The 17,664-nt window shown below is 37.2% G+C and overlaps 1 protein-coding gene across 2 annotated transcripts in view; it reads left to right on the forward strand.

Moving 5' to 3' along the window:
* The window catches only part of wnk4a (WNK lysine deficient protein kinase 4a), a 63,831-nt gene that overhangs the window by 1,866 nt on the left and 44,301 nt on the right, over positions 1 to 17,664 (forward strand). Inside the window, exon 1 of one of the 2 annotated variants that reach the window (XM_079594645.1) lies at positions 7,899 to 7,931. The exons of the other annotated variant lie outside the window; for it this stretch is intronic. The gene's annotated coding sequence lies outside the window, so the exon portion shown is untranslated. Of the gene's footprint in view, positions 1 to 7,898; positions 7,932 to 17,664 lie in introns of those variants that run through there. 2 annotated transcript variants of the gene reach the window in all.

A 17,664-nucleotide genomic window follows, 5' to 3' on the forward strand; every position in this document is an offset into this window, starting at 1 on the left:
GTGAATAAAAGCTTAAATTCAATCTGGTCATCATATAAAGCAATATGGATTAGTTTTATAATCTCTTTTTGAAGCATCAAAGTGGTAGTTGCGTACAGTAGCTGTCAATGGAGGGACAGAAAGCTCTCAGATTTCATCAAAAAGATCTTCATTTGTGTTCAGAAGATGAACGGGTTTGGAACGACTTGAGCGGGAGATATTAATGACAGAATTAAAGGTTTTGGGTGAACTATCCCTTTAAATGTGTTTTTTTCTTCTTCTGATTTCTGGGTAGTTTTTAACTGGGAATTTGGCAGTTAAATGTGTTTCAAGAAGTTTTCAACAACTTGTTTTTTCCCCCGCAACAAATGGAAATCAAGTTGAATTTCTCCTTGTGCAGAAGTGAATACTATCACTGATCAACCTCAGAGCTTGTGGAAGGTCTGTCCTGATGAAAGGTTCATTAAAACCAATATCTTGATGGAGAAAATCTATGTAATTTATACTTCCAGAGCCCTGGCTCAGGCAGGCTCTTTGTTTGTAAAACCAGGTCCCACTGAACAAATGTCTTTTCTCTGTTTCTATGGTGTGTAAAGCTCAAACATGTTTGTGATGTTGTACCTGAAGCTGTAGGGGGATTTGTGAAATCACTTGTCCAGGTTTGTCTACTTTCTCCTGTTTCTCTTTGACCTTCATCAGCATTCTGTCGACCGCGCGTCAGAGTCAGGCGGCCAGGCGGTCACTCTTTCCACACTTAACTGTGTTAATACATGCCTTCCACACGTCTCTGCGTTCATTACGAGAGACGTTCTCTCTCAGACTCACGTACACACATACTCACGTTCTCTCACAGACTCACGTACACACATACTCACGTTCTCTCACAGACTCACGTACACACATACTCACGTTCTCTCACAGACTCACGTACACACATACTCACGTTCTCTCTCAGACTCACGTACACACATACTCACGTTCTCTCACAGACTCACGTACACACATACTCACGTTCTCTCACAGACTCACGTACACACATACTCGCGTTCTCTCTCAGACTCACGTACACACATACTCGCGTTCTCTCTCAGACTCACGTACACACATACTCGCGTTCTCTCACAGACTCACGTACACACATACTCGCGTTCTCTCTCAGACTCACGTACACACATACTCACGTTCTCTCACAGACTCACGTACACACATACTCGCGTTCTCTCACAGACTCACGTACACACATACTCACGTTCTCTCACAGACTCACGTACACACATACTCACGTTCTCTCACAGACTCACGTACACACATACTCGCGTTCTCTCACAGACTCACGTACACACATACTCGCGTTCTCTCACAGACTCACGTACACACATACTCGCGTTCTCTCTCAGACTCACGTACACACATACTCGCGTTCTCTCTCAGACTCACGTACACACATACTCACGTTCTCTCACAGACTCACGTACACACATACTCGCGTTCTCTCACAGACTCACGTACACACATACTCGCGTTCTCTCACAGACTCACGTACACACATACTCACGTTCTCTCACAGACTCACGTACACACATACTCACGTTCTCTCTCAGACTCACGTACACACATACTCGCGTTCTCTCTCAGACTCACGTACACACATACTCACGTTCTCTCACAGACTCACGTACACACATACTCGCGTTCTCTCACAGACTCACGTACACACATACTCACGTTCTCTCACAGACTCACGTACACACATACTCACGTTCTCTCTCAGACTCACGTACACACATACTCGCGTTCTCTCTCAGACTCACGTACACACATACTCGCGTTCTCTCTCAGACTCACGTACTCACGTTCTCTCACAGTCCACCAGAGGATCACTGTTTGGGGTCGCTCTTTTGGATATTTCTGTTGTGCTTTATTTTAATATCAACTTTGTTTCACATGTTTCCTAGAATGCCTTAAAAACAAATAGAATACAGAGCTGCATGTACAATTAATGTTGATTGCATAGTATGGATTATTTGGTTTTGGAAGAATTAATAATAATAAAAAAAATATTATATATATATATATATATATATTAAAAATATTATATAAAAAAAAAATATATATAATATTTTATATAATATTTTAAAATAAATAATAATATAAAATATTATTTCATAAAAGCCAGTTTTGATATTTTTCTGAATGCAGTATTTTTAAGATAATAATTTAGATCATATATTTTTAAAATGTAGAGAAATTTCAACATTTGTTAATTTGTTGCCATTTTTAATCAAGCTGAACTGAAGTAAAATTGCACAGGAGTGATATTGTGATGTCTTTAGGTGCTTTTTGAAGCTTGAAAATTCATTGACTTTTAATGAGTGGACAAAAATACTGGACTATTAAAAATAGCTTTACTTGTGTTTCGAAGATCAACAAAAGTTTTACAGCTCAGAACGACATATGGAAACTATCCCTTTAATGGTTTGGATCCATTGCTGGCTTTTGGAAAACATGTTGTTTTGATAGGACTGATAGGAGCGGGACAGGGCTGAGTTGGCAGGGTTGTGCAGAAGTGTAAACACTGGGTGAAATGTGCACGTGAGGACGATTCATTGCACCTGTTGCTTTCTGGCATCATGTCGTCCTGTGATGATGGGGGTTTCTCAGGGGAAAGTGAGGCCAGGATTACGACTCTATTAAACCCGGCGCTGGGATTGATGTATCAGGTGTGAATCAGGACATGCTGATAATTCAAAACACTCAAAACAGTCCCAATGCCTGAAGGTCACATTCCTAGTATTGCTGTAATATAAGCTAAAGGGATAAAAGGGAGCTTTGGGCTTGAGATTGAAGCGAAGCACAGAAGTGATCTTTAAAGGATTAGTTCACTCAAAAATTAAAATTATGTTATTATTTAGTCAACTTATTTTATCCAATGTCATTTCAAACCGGTATGACTTTTCTTTCTTCCATTGAGCACAAAAGGAGATGTTTTGAAGAATGTTCACGCTTCTCTTTTTCAATGCAACCACAAATAAAGGGTCTCTTAAAGATACAATATGTATATTTTTCTTCGCCGCTAGGGCTCGATAACCTCTTACAATAACAAAGGCGTACTTTGATGCCGCAAAATTCCAGTGGAATTTATTGAACTTGTCGTTATCCCGATGGATCTAATAATGTTTATGGATGAGTGAAAACAATGATGTTTTTAACATGACTGTGGGATAAGTTAGTGCACGATTGCTAATAAGAGACAGATATCACACGCGAGTCCCGCGGATATAAAGGAATATGGTAGGGGTGTAACGGTACGCAAAAATCACGGTTCGGTACATACCTCGGTTTTAAAGTCACGGTTCGGTTCATTTTCGGTACAGTAAGGGAAAGAAATGCAAAACATTAAACTGCTGGTTGTTTACTATAAACTTTTTTTTAACAATTTGTTTACACTTTTTTAAACACACTTTTTTAATAAAATATAGGCTAATAAATAGGAAATATATAAAATAAAAAAAAGAATAAGAAATAAAATACTGCTGCAAAGTTCTCCACTAAATAAAATACTCTCAAACCAATATTGGCCATGACGCAGCGAGAGGCTGGGCTAAAGCGAGCGTGCCGTGTATGTGGTGATCTTTATTTATGCGATATTTACGTCCGAGCCCGACCCGAGTTAAAATCCTATTTTTTCTCTCATACTAATGACACATGTACGTTTGTTTGTGTGGAAAGCCCGCTTTTAACAGAAAGGCATTCGGAAATGTCCACAGATGAGTGCATCAGCGCGCACGGAGCTACAAGCGCTCTTAACACAGGCGCGTGTGCACGTGTTTCGTTGTCACAGCAACATAAACAAAGTTCCGCACACAGGAAGACAGATGTAATGGTACTATTTTACATGTATTTGAATCACAAAAACGATTAATCAGATTTAATCAGTGCAACGCGGAGACTTCCGACACTTAATATGTTCGTGTGGAAACTCGGAATTGACCTATGTTCCGCACACAAAACTAGCCTAATTTACGTGAATGATTGCATTCGGTTCACATGTGCACTGTACCGAAAGTGCTGTACCGAAACGGTCCGGTACGAATACATGTACCGTTACACCCCTAGAATATGGACATTGATTTAATTCTACCGAACTACACGCAAGTGCTGAATTACTACTCACACAGGTCAGTTTATTTGACGAATGAAACTTGTGAGGTAACGCAGCGCTGTCTCACTCGCTCTACACTATCACACTAAACTGCATTTGAGTGTGTTGAAAGTTATAATGTTATTCTATGTGTTAGTTTGTTGGTTGTATGAGACTAACAGTAAGCTAGATCAACATTAGAATAACATACAGATCATATTCTAATATTTCATCATGTTGAGCTATATAACATTGCTTTGTTTTATATACATTTTTGATCACCTGTCTAATAAAGTACGTGCAAGAGTGTCAAGTCGAAGTTAGTCGCGGACGCTAACTCTCGGCATCTCGAAAACGCCACGCTGATATTAATCCTCGTTTTATTTCTCCTTTTGTCCCAAACTCTGCTTGCCATGGTCCATAATGTTTGAACGAAACTAAAACAGCGTGAGCGTGCCGCTAGACGTAGCGCAGTTGTCCACGTCTATCGCCATGGTTGCTATGGCGGATATTACGTCATTTACAGGCGACAAGTGAACAGGGATTCCAGGACGAGCCATTATTATTTAAAATTGGAATTTCTCTGAAATTAAAAATCTTTGGGAACTTTGGGGATATTGTAAGCACACAACTGCAGGAAATATATCACACTGTGCAAGTGATTTTTGGATATTTTATAAAAAAAATCTTACATTGTACCTTTAAGTAAAAAACAACAACCCCCCACCCCACCCCTCAAATACACCATAAAAGCATTTTAAAATAGTCCACATTTCATGCTAATTTTGTGTGAGTAACAATTTAAGTCATTATTGACTGATCATTTTTTGTGCTTTTATGCCTTTTGCATTATTATTTCTAAAAAAGGTCTGAAGTTTTTGTTTTTAGTTTTACTTTATTTACTAGTTTATTTTGTAGTTATTTTAGTACTTCAACCTAACGAAAATTAGATGTTGCCTTGATTTGTTTCAGTTGATGTTTTTTTTTTTTTTTTTAAGCATTGAAAATAATAAAACCTGAATAGCAACTAAAGGGATCAAACTGAGCTTCAGGCTATATCCATTGATAGCCCCACGGCAATTTTGTAAAGACATGCAATTGTGACTCATGAATAATATTGCATTCTCTGTAATTAATAATATTGCATTCGCAGCATATTTAAAAATCTGCATACATAAAATTTACTGCAGTTTCTTTCCAGCCAAATTGAACACTAGTGGCAATAAAACACTAACAACTTTTGTTCCTTTTCACACAAATCATGATTACAAGGGCAGATTATTGGTTAATAAATTCCTGTTTTCATGTGGTTTCTTGCACAATAGTATGTAATGGATCTGCGTCAGGTCTTAAAGTGACAGCCTTAAATACCTGCTGCCAAATTATGAGATCAAAATATCTGACAGTTTTTCCCCTTGGTATCATTGTTAAAATTGTGGGCAGTGAAAATGTACCTTTGGAAAACTACCAGCCACAGTGGGTGATGAGCAAAAAAGTTAATGTCAAGTCACATATATTTATTTATATAGCGCTTTTTACAAAACAGATTGTATCAAAGCAGCTTTACAGAGATAACAGGAAAATAATGCAACAAAGTTTGTTTCCAGAAAAAAAAAGCGTCACAGTCCAGCTAAAGTAAGTTCAGTGATGTTTCAATTTTGTTGTAAAAAAGTTATTAATTTAGTTCATATATATATATATATATATATATATATATATATATAGAAAACCGTGATGTCATCGTCCAGCTCAGTTCAGTTCTCATATAATGGTGTCAATGCAGGCAGATCAATATTATTGTTGAATATTAAATTTTATGTTATATTTAATGTCCCCAACTAAGCAAGCCAAAAGCCAATGCCAACAAAGGTAAAAAAAAATAAAGAATAACTCCATCAGGTGGCAGAATGAACAGACAGTGTATGTTTATGATTCAGGAGCATTATAGATCAGAAGTCAGATTGGATTTGAACAATCAGAATATTATCCAGTTCCATCTGGTTGAAGATCGGAGTCACGCCGGTATGGAGTCGAGTTTGTTGAGGATCAGTGCCGATGGCTGTCGTGTCCATGAGGCCTTCACAAGGGAGAGTCGATTTGACACAACCTCTGCTGACACTTCAGGGATGTGTTGTGGTCATGTCCAGGCGCAGGTCCACCATCTGATCTGGATACGGCCCGGATCCGGCTGATCACAGTAAACCTCGGAATAAGCAGAAAGACTAACATTAGCATATAATTCACAATTTATATGTGAATGCTAGGTTAAAGAGATGTGTTTTTAGTCTAGATTTAAACTGACAGAGTGTGTCTGCTTCCCCGACAATGGTAGGAAGACTGTTCCAAAGTTTTGGTGCTAAATAGGAAAATGATCTACCGCGAGCAGTCGATTTTGATATTCTAGGTATTATTAACTGGCCAGAATTTTGAGATCGCAATAGACGTGAAGGACAATAATGCGTTAAGAGCTCGCTCAAGTACTGCGAATGTAAACCGTTTAGTGCTTTGTAAGTAATCAGCAATATTGTAAAATGTATACGATGTTTAATAGGGAGACAATGCAGTGTTGACAGAACAGAGCTAATATGGTCATACTTCCTGGTTCTGGTAAGAACTCGAGCTGCTGCGTTTTGAACTAGCTGTAGTTTGTTTATTAAGCGTGCAGGGCAACCACCCAGTAGAGCATTACAATAATCTAGCCTTGAGGTCATGAACGCATGAACTAACTGTTCCGCATTTTTCATTGAAAGCATATGTCGTTATTTAGATATATTTTTAAGATGAAAGAATGCGGTTTTACTGATGCTAGAAATGTGGCTTTCAAATGAAAGATTGGTATCAAAGAGCACACCTTTGATAGTCATGATAGTGCATGATTTGTAAACTAATATATTTTGATGTTTGCTTCACATAACTAGCTCCAGATGTTTGGCTTTTCTGACATTGTATATTGCTCGGTCGCTCACCCGGTACAGCGTGGTACTTGCGTTACAGAGCGTTTGGCTATGAGTCCTTTGAAGCACGAGTCACGATAAAAGACTTGTAGAAGCAGCTAACATGGCATGTCTACTTCAGTAAATGTCTTTTTATCTCACATTTGCTTTTATTAACACTATCATTTATTGGTTTAGCGTGGGTGCTACGTTATTTTCAACCGTGATAGAGCATTAACCAGAGCCACTCAGTGGACATTTCATTTCTGAACTGCCACAATACAACAACCAACGTAATAAAACGTTGCCAGATTCACGTTAATGCGCTTCGGATAAATCTGAGCGTGCTTTTAGCGCCACTCTCGTGCAGGAAGCAACGTAATATCATTTTGCATATATTGGCACCCACTCACAATATGATGATTACAATAACACATCAGATATGAACATCATGACAGTGTTGTGGATTTAGGAACACACAGTTACCGGACAACCGCGTTCCTTTCAGAGCTTTTCCAAATAGGGCAGACTATACAGGGAACATGGCCAAGAGAACAATTCACATCAAAGCATTCAGTGCTAAGTGTTGCACATGTGAACAAGATATGAATGCCATTGCTGTTAGTGCCTAAAGTATAAGAACATTTTGTTCTTTTATTCCAAGGAAAAAAAGTATTTTTTTTTTTAATGGTGTTTTCTTGTTTCTCTTTTTCTGAGAGACAAATCTAATATTTGCACTCATTTTCCAGCCTAGAGTTTGTGTCTTCACATCTCTTCCTCCTGTCTGGATCTCTGTACAGTTCCAGTCAGCCAGTCAGCCAGTTACCCAGCGCTTGGACCTTGGCCATTCACTTCCTGTGGGTCTAAAGCTTTGCTGGGTAATGCAATAAAACATTGTGTGTCAGTAAAACCGCAGTGCTGTAGTTCAGAGAATAGATTACAGCTGATATTCAGATACTCTGCTGTGGAATTTTCCTGTGCTTTGCTCTTAGACTGAACATTCACTGTGATGTGTTACTAATCTGTTGCTTCATATTGCATGTTTAATGAGCACATGAAACTACAGAGATGAAAAAGAAGTTGGCTTAATTGAATTGAATGTGCACTTGTAGTGTATTTCAAGTCTTAAAAGTAATAATGTAATATTGTCTAATACATTTTTTACTTAAAAATCTTTAGTCGCGCTTTAAAGAAGTACACTTATGTTGATGTGTTGACTAAAGCATAAGTGAATTAAATTTTATCTGTAGTGTGTTATTTGATATTTACATTTAAAGTTTCAATAGAAATGACATTAAAGTATATTTTAGTTTATCATAAATGCTTGTACATTCAACAGTACATACACTTAATACCATTTACTTACATTTATTTATAAATAACATGCAATTGAGTGTTCAAAAACATTACATTCATACTTAAATATATTATTTTAAAGTATATAATATCCGTAATAAATACTCTTAAAAGTATACTAAAGTGTACTTGTTTTTCACAAATGCTTAACTTGTACTAAACCTGAATCATTACTTTAATGCTATTTGAATCTACTGCAGTAAACATGTTTTAAATAGACAATGTAGTTGCAGATCAACCATTTTATTAGGGTTGAAGAATGCATGTAATTGAACCCCATTCATAATCAATAATTTCTCAGCATGCATGCAGTCATGCTCATAAAGAGTTTGCAGAACATCGTCGCCTTCGGCTGCCGACTGCATCGAATTTCAATGATCTGATATATGCTTTAATCAGGTTTTGACACACATTTTAACCTTTTTTAACCTCTTTGATTGTGTATTGGTGAATCTACTGCAATGTCTATGAATTACAAGCAAACTGAGTTGCATTTTCTCTTACCGGGAGAATCTGGTTAGTAATGTAAAGTAGAAATGCATTGACTCTGACCTGAAACTAAAAGTAGTTGTGACATAAAGCTATGAGGAGACTTCTGTATTTGGACTGAATTTGAACAACTTTCTATAATTAGTTATCCATATTTCGAGAAAAACATGAAAATAAGGTTAAAGAAAATTATATACACAGTAAATCAAATGCGATATAAATAATTAACTACCGAAATAATATATAATATTTTTGGTCACACTAGATTATGGTCCAATTCTCACTTTTAACTAATAACGACCACTTTTGCCTCAATAAACTAATTACTGCTTATTAATAGTTAGTAAGGCCGTTGTTAAGTTTAGGTATTGGGTGATTAAGGGATGTGGAATATGGTCATGCAGAATAAAACATTAATATGTGCTTTATTAGTACTAATAAACAGCAAATATCCTAGTAATATGCATGCTAATAAGCAAGTTAATAGTGAGAATTGGACCCTAAACTAAGGTGTTACCATTTTTTTTTATGAGATTCATTGTAAAAATCAAAGTATGATTTTTCTGTCAAAAATGCCCTGTCCCTTTATTCCAGGGTGCAAACATCCCTTAACATGTTGATGCACGTCAAGCACTATGTATGTACTCTTTTTATTTTTACTGACGAGTGTCTGCTGTTTATCTGACGTTTTCAGCTTGAGTTTTATATCAGCAGTGCAAGAAAAGGGGTCTTTTCAAAATGGCTGCCATGCAGTATCTTATCAGCATCTGCCTGCTGGACAAACATATTCCCTCTCGGTGCAAAACGAGGCGGAGGTCTGCGGTGACGTTAAAACGCCCGCGCCCGTCACGTAGAGCTGTTCATGTATGACTGTATACGTTCTGTGCTGACTGATATAGGGAGATTACAGCTGTTTCTAGTGAAGAAACACATGCGTGTGTGCAGCAGAGCATTGCTTACTAATGATGCAGTGCAATTATGCAACAAGAAAGACATTAAACACTTTTCTAACTTGTGATAAATTTGATCTGAAACATTATTCAAATGATAGTTTATCCAAAAATGTTTGTGTTGTTTTAAAAGTTTGAATATCCACAAAAATATACAACAGGTTTCAAATGAGTAATGATTTTAATTTCCTACAGTATAAGGGTATTAAATAAGGTTATAAGGGTGTGTGAATTATTTTTTATTTTCAGGAAAACCAACCTATTATTAACCATTTCAAAACTTGTAAAAAGTACACTTTAACTCATGGAAAAAAAAACTTTAAATATATACTTAAGTGCGAAATGAATGTATTGTTTTCGGGCACTCAATTGAATGTTATTTACAATTAAACAAAGTTAAAATTTATATTAAGTGTAAGTTGATATTAAATGCAGTTAGTTGAAATTAAAATTAAAATGCTGTTTCGGTTTTGACCCATTCAAGTTAATCTTTATATGTAATTTCATAATTACTGCTATTGTCTTTGAAATATGATGAATACTGTATACTGACAGACATTGGTAAACTATACTACTTTAATGTAATTTCTAATGAAACTTGTATGTCATGTATTTTAATATATTTCTAATTACACATTTGTAATGCTGAAGTTGCAATTTAGTTCATTTAAAATATATACGCTTTAAATGTTATATCGAATTACATGCATTAACATTATACTGTAGTACTTTACATGCTTTAGTATGTTAGTCAAAAAATAAGTGTACTTCTTTAAAGCATGACAAAGATGATTTGAACACAATGATTAAAATTGTACTTTAAACTTTTAATTTGACATTATTAAAAAGTGTTAACAATAGTTATGTACTGTCTTTAAGTGGCCTTTCTATTTCATTAATATTCTGTTATCTGCGAGTATTTTAAAAATGTACTTTTACGATTTGAAGTACACTAAGTGCACTTTTTCACAAGGAAACAAAACAAACAAACAAAAATTTGACCTACATAAGCCACTTGCCTTATTACACTAACCGTAAACCCTTATTGATGCATCCAAGATTTGCTGAATGGACACGACTCTAGACTAGAGGTCACTGATACGAGTCTTTGACGTCAGCCCAAAAATGATGACAAATATCGTACAGTATGTTATCTTTATTCTTTGTTAGAATCAGTGTTGGGAGTTTTGGGTTACACTTTATTTTCATAGTCCACTTTAGACATTCTACTAACTATTTGTAACTTTGCAACTACATCTCAACTGGCAGTCATTAGAGAATCAGTAAACTGTCTGCTTAATATCTGCTAACACTTTATTTTGATGCTCCCTCAACAGATACTGACTATAAGTAACTTTGCAAGTACATGTCAACTTATTCTAGTAACCCTAACCCTAACCTAGTCTGCGAACAATTAAATTAGATTTTGTTTCCTTTGTTGGGCCTGTAATCATTTGTTTTTGAAAAGTGTTTTATATTTCATTCATATTTTATATTTCTACATTCTTAATCAAACATTTGACCAGAAGTTCTAAACAAAGAGAGAAAAATAATCACATATATGAGTAAATTTTTGAGTATATACTACTATATACTTACTATATATACTTATACTTACTATATATACTATATACTTACTCAATATATATCAACTATTCTTTTAGTTGATGTATACTAAAATAAAGTATTTTCCATGTGGTAAATATATATATGATATGAATGTTCATGTTCTTGGTTGCCTACAGTAAATAACGGTTGAACTTTATATATATATATATTTAACTTTATAACTTTATATATATATAAAGTTCAACCGTTTTGTATCTTAGGCCTCATCCACACTACTGTGTTTTAGTTTAGAAACGGAGAATTAAAACGTATACGATCTCTGTCCACACCAGCGTTTTAGCTGCGTATTAGAATTGATCTCTGTCCACATTAAAACAACTGAAAACGCGGATCACGTGACCATTCACCAACACTGGGCATGTGTGTGCCGGTTTAAACAGGCGCATGTAGGCAGTTATCGGATTGTAAAATGCAGAATTTACTTGCACAACAGCTGCTAGCAAAGACATCAAAGTCAGTAACGCTGGTAATTCGTTATCCATGTTGCAGTCACTAACGTTACGTAGTCCAGGCTGTTTTGGTATGTTTTCTTCCCGGGGACGGGTCATGACTCATGTGATGGGTGTCTGACGAATCAGGGAAGGACACACCAGGACTGATGACACCCAATCATAGAGCCGATCGTGAGCCGATCGTGAGCCGATTGTGAGCCGAGCGTGAGCCTCTGCGTCATCGTTTGTCAAGTCCTCCGTTTTGACCGTCTTCCCTAAAACGCCCTCCGGAGATTCAAAACGCAAAACGGTGTCGGAGCGTTTTTAAACTTCTCCGTTTTAGGTCTCCGTTTTTGCCGTTGTAGTCTGGACGGGAGGTGCAAACGTAGCAAAAGGTCTCCGTTTCTAAACGAAAACGCAGTAGTGTGGATGGGGCCTTAGTTAAGTCAGACATCTTATTTACTGTAGGCGACCAAGAACATGAACATTCAAAACCTGCTGTTGTAATTTGCTCTGTGAGGTACTTTGATGAAACAACTAATCTTTGTTACCGAACATTTCCATAAGAATGACTCATTTGGACTTAAATGTTCCCAACTCGATTGGTCTCGGTGTTGAGGGGGTCCGAACAAGCGAGAGGAGTGCATTTTGTGTTTCCAGTCAACTGAAAACTCAATATTTTCACGATTTTTTCCACGAGGGAGGGAGAAAGTTAGAGTATCAGAGCACAACCTTCAAACAGAGAACAAAGAAAGAGCCTAGTCTGTTTCCAAACCGTTTTCCTCAGAATGAACAACACTGCCAGCGATCTAACTATCACTTCATTGTGCTTTTACGTCCTTCTCTCAGCTTGAGGAAAACATTGAGTCATTCTGGCTAATGAAAACACCCATACCCAGAAATCAATAAATCTGAATGGAAAAAAGACCAAAGAGACTGGCAAAAAAAAAACAGCAGTTTTTCCAGACTAAATAGTGTAGGCAGATAGTATGAACAAGAAAACTGTTCTTATTCTATTTGATTCCCCCATTGGGACGACATTTCTACATTTTGGCAGTATGTCTTAGTAGATTTGTCTTAATCAAAGCATTTTCACTATAGTGGTCTCAGTCAGATTGTATATAACCACTACACAGTAAAGTGGTAACATCTGGATGAATTGGTTTTATTCAACAAGTCACAATAAGTATTTAATCTGACTAATTAGGTCACGCTAACAAAAGTAGAAAACAAATCTTTCAATCTTTATTGTACATTTGATTGAAGACAGCACTTACTGTAAGTGAATGCAATGTAAAAAAGAAAGAAAAAAAGTTGACTTTAATAAAACAAAGATGATGAGTATGTTTTACAAGAAAATATATTAATCTGTGCCATTTTCTTTTCAGTGTATGATTTTCCAAACATTGTTTATAACTGTAAAGGGTTAAAGAGATTTGACATAAAGAGATATATTGAAATGCTTGTGAATGACTATCAAATTGCCATTTGATTAAAATATCTTCCATAAAAATGATTGAGAAGAGACTGCTTACCTGCAACAAGACTCTTTGACCCCATTTAAGGGATTGCAGCAATTTTATTAATAACTGTAAACTCTAATGATAGATTTTCCCGTAGTGATAAGAGGGTCATTCACAAGAACAGGTCAAAGACAATAATACAAAATCTCCAGCTGGGAAAATTCAGCCTATGAACCAAGAAGCATGAATCTATGCTTCATGACGTCTGTTACCTTTTGTTGGTCTGGCCTTTTTTAAATCACCAATATTTAATGCAAATTGTTAACCCTAGGGTTGTGTACATCATACGTTTTTGTGAACAACATGTAAGTTGCTGCTTGTTCTGAAGAGATGGCTAAATGTGCAGTCCTGACCTCCGTGCAAGCCTTGAAAAAGGAAATGTCAGAACTAACCATCTACACTTAAAGTGAATGCGTTCTTACGACAGCACTGTACAAGAACAAGCCTGATGTGAAAGTTACACTGCAGCGGGTCGTTGAGCCCAGCAGTGTGTCCTCTTTCTCTTTCATGCTGGGGGATATTAAAGGGACAGTTCACCCTAAAATAAAACTCATCATTTACTCACCCTGGTGTTGGTCTAATGTCGTATGCCCTTCTTTCTTGTATGTACTACAAAAGGAGAATTGAAAAAAAAATGTCCTGCTCGCGCTCGTTCATATAATAGCAGTAAATAGCGACCAGCATCAAGCTTTTTTTTTAAAAAGACGCTAAAGTATCACAGAATGACTCCATGCGACTTGTGGCGTATATTACAAGTGTTCTGGGGGTGTATGATATGAAATTTAGGGCCCTATTTTAACAATCTGAAACGCAAGTATCAAACGCGAAACGCAAGTAACTTTGTGGGCGGATATCGGACACTAATCTAAAATGTTTTGGTCTGAAGTAGCTACATTACTCGTAGGTGTGGTTTGGGCGTAGCGTGCAATAAACCAACCAGAGCGTCATCTCACATTCCGTTTAAAAGCAGTATTTGCTCATTATCATTTAAAGAGACATGTACCAAGGGTGTTGATTTACACAACCATTGAGGAATTTTAAAGGAACATGCTGACTTTTTGGGACTTTATCTTATTCACGTATCCCCCAGAGTTAGATAAGTCCATACATACCCTTCTCATCTCCATGCGTGCCGTAACTCTGTAACCCACCGCTAGTCTAGCTTAGCACAAAGACTGGAGGTAAACGGCTCCAGCTAGCATACTGCTCCCAATAAGTGACAAAATAACGCCAACATTTTCCTATTTACATGTTGTGATTTGAATAGTCACAGCGTGTTCAAATAACAAGGTCACATGAGACAGACATCTTCTAACCGTATACATACTGGGAACTATATTCTCAGAAGGCGAAGCCCTGCTACTTCTGCGGAGTGATGTGGAGCAGAGAGTTCGCTTTTTGAGACATAAGTGTTCATTGAATCGATTGTAAAATCGATTTTCCATGTCTAAAGATGTTTCCATTTTCAACGCCAAATATAGGCAAATCCACGGACAACTAACAGGCTTTAGGACGAGCTAAAAGAGGGCGCTTGAGACGCGCACAAGTCAGCAATATTTCTGATGATTTATTGAAGTGAAGTTTCGTGCACAATGACACACAGGAGTGCAACATTCTCGAAAAACAACAAGCAGAGTGGACTGCCATATAGTGAAAACACCACTGCAGGCTTCAACATGCGTGTTTACCATTAGAAATGTCAAACAAATTTCGCCTACGTACGCGATTGTAGCCCAAATCTGTATCTGTATGCATGAGACAGTCTGAATACTGGCAGAATTCACATTTTTGTTGTAAAAAGAGACACATTATGCAGAAGTATAATTTGCTGTTATTGTAACGTCTGTCAGAGAGTTTGAAGTCTGCCCAGATGAAGAATAGGAAAGACAGTGCAAACGAACTGGTAGTTCCACAAGCCTAACACGTTTCCTCTCAGTTAAGCACACTCTTCACATACGTCAAAGAGCGAATGTTAACAGGGAAAAGAAAACACTCTCAAACACGCTACAAATCAAAGTGTAAGTAAACACATTATAATATATCAGCAGTCAGCAGTAGAGCGGTCATCTTCCTCTTTGCGCGGGCATTCTCACTGTCCGTGCGCGCTCGCATAAGAACAGCACGAATACAATAACGTACGCCATAGAGGAAGTCATCTTAAAGGCATATCAACATTCATGTCATGAACACTACTTAACACTAGGTGGCCGTTACATAATGTGTGTCAGAGCCGGGCGGGCGTATCGTGACGAGCTGGACGCGCTCCGAGAGAAGGCCGTTAAAATCGATTCCCTATTTTCGTTTTCGAAACTTGTGTTGGTTGGTCCGAATCGATTGTGCAATCGATTTTCGAACGTAAAGTGACAGCCCTAGTTAGAAGATGGCTGTGTCTCATGTGACCTTGTTATTTGTACACATATTGGGAGCAGTATGCTAGCTGGAGCTGTTTACCTCCAGTCTTGTGCTAAGCTAGGCTAACGGTGGGTGTGTCAGACAGAGTTAAGACCATTGCACACTGAGTCCGAAATTCGCATCCGAAATTTTCGCACGTTAAAAAATAAATACGACCTCACGTTATGTCAATCACGCTTGCACACTGCCTCCGAAACTTTAGTCCGTCATAAAAAAAAATCGAAACGGGTTCGCTTTTCTGCGTTTTTCGCATCCGTAACAAGCAGTTTGAATGGTGCTTTGACAATTCAGAGCCACCGAATCACGAATACGAAAAAACGCATATGAAAATTTCGGACTCAGTGTGCAATGGCCTTCACTTTATCTAACTCTGGGAGATACGGTGAATAAGCTAAAGTCCCAAAAAGTAGGCGTGTTCATTTAATCATGACACAAAAAACACCATAACAGTGGTCTATATATGACAACATAAACTACAGTGCACTGGAATGTGACTTTAAAACTGCTTCTTCTCAGTTTGTATTTTTGGGAAAGACTGAAATGTCTCTTTGGACAACCATCACTTGCAGCCATTTACTGTGACATGAAGACATATCCATATTGTGTTAACCTATATTTTGGTCTCTTCCCAAAGTCTTCTTCCTCTCAGTCTGTTCAGCCTCCCCTCTCTCCTTGTGCCGACAGTCACTATCAGTTTCTCTCACAGTATGCGTCCCTGCCGCGGCTTTTATAAATAGTAACACTATCAGCTCTTGAATGAGAGCACAATGCCAAACATTGGCCAGTGTGTTTCCAGAACAAGGTACAGTCATAATAAGTGATGAGATGAGTTGTGGAACTGAATAAATGTTGTTCTTATGGCCACGTTTAATATTGGTGATAGTGCTCAATATATAAATATTTTAGTATAAACTAAATAGACACCTAAAAGTTATGAATAATTAAGATTAAAAAAAAAAAAAATTTTTGAAAGAAGGCTCTTATGCTCCTCAAGGCTAAGTACAAATACAGTGAAACCAGTAATATTTTGCAAACAATTTCAAAGTGGGTGGTCACTGTTGTGCTCTGTAGATAAGTCTTGTCAAACTAACCTTCATTTAAAGCCTCTTTTGTTCCTGCACACGCACACACACACACACACACACACACACACACACACACACACACACACACACACACACACACACACACACACACACACACACACACACACACACACACACACACACACACACACACACACACACACACACACACTCAGAGATGAGGAACATTTTGTGCAGCCTAGATCCACTTGATGAATAGTGTATAGCTCTTCTGTCAATAAATACACTGAAACGTAACCTAGCTGAAGGATAAATAAACTCTATGATAGATATATTATAATTAATACATGATTAACTAACTGTATTTTTCTATGTACATTTCTAAAATGCATTTTCTGTAAAGCTGCTTTGAAACAATATGTATTGTGAAAAGCGCTATACAAATACATTTAAATTAAATATTAGGGTGAATATTATGAAAACACGTCCTGATCACATTCCACTCCTATCATATTTTTTTCCTATATTCCTAAAATGTCCTAATGGGAAAAGCTTCCTCTTCTATCCCTTTTATTGATTTTTTTCCACTTGAATGCTTCTCTGCTGCACTGCAGCAACATTTCTTCATTGTGATATGTACGTAGTGCTTTGTTACACCAGGACAGAGTTAATCCCCATATATACTCACATGCATCTTGTTCTTTTTCGTTCTTTGCTTAGGGGTAAAAAGGTGTTTGAAATACTGCGAAAATCCTGACACCGTCCACTGATGAGA

The sequence above is a fragment of the Phoxinus phoxinus genome (genome assembly GCF_949152265.1).
Source record: "Phoxinus phoxinus genome assembly, chromosome: 21".
Taxonomy (NCBI): Eukaryota; Metazoa; Chordata; class Actinopteri; order Cypriniformes; family Leuciscidae; genus Phoxinus; species Phoxinus phoxinus.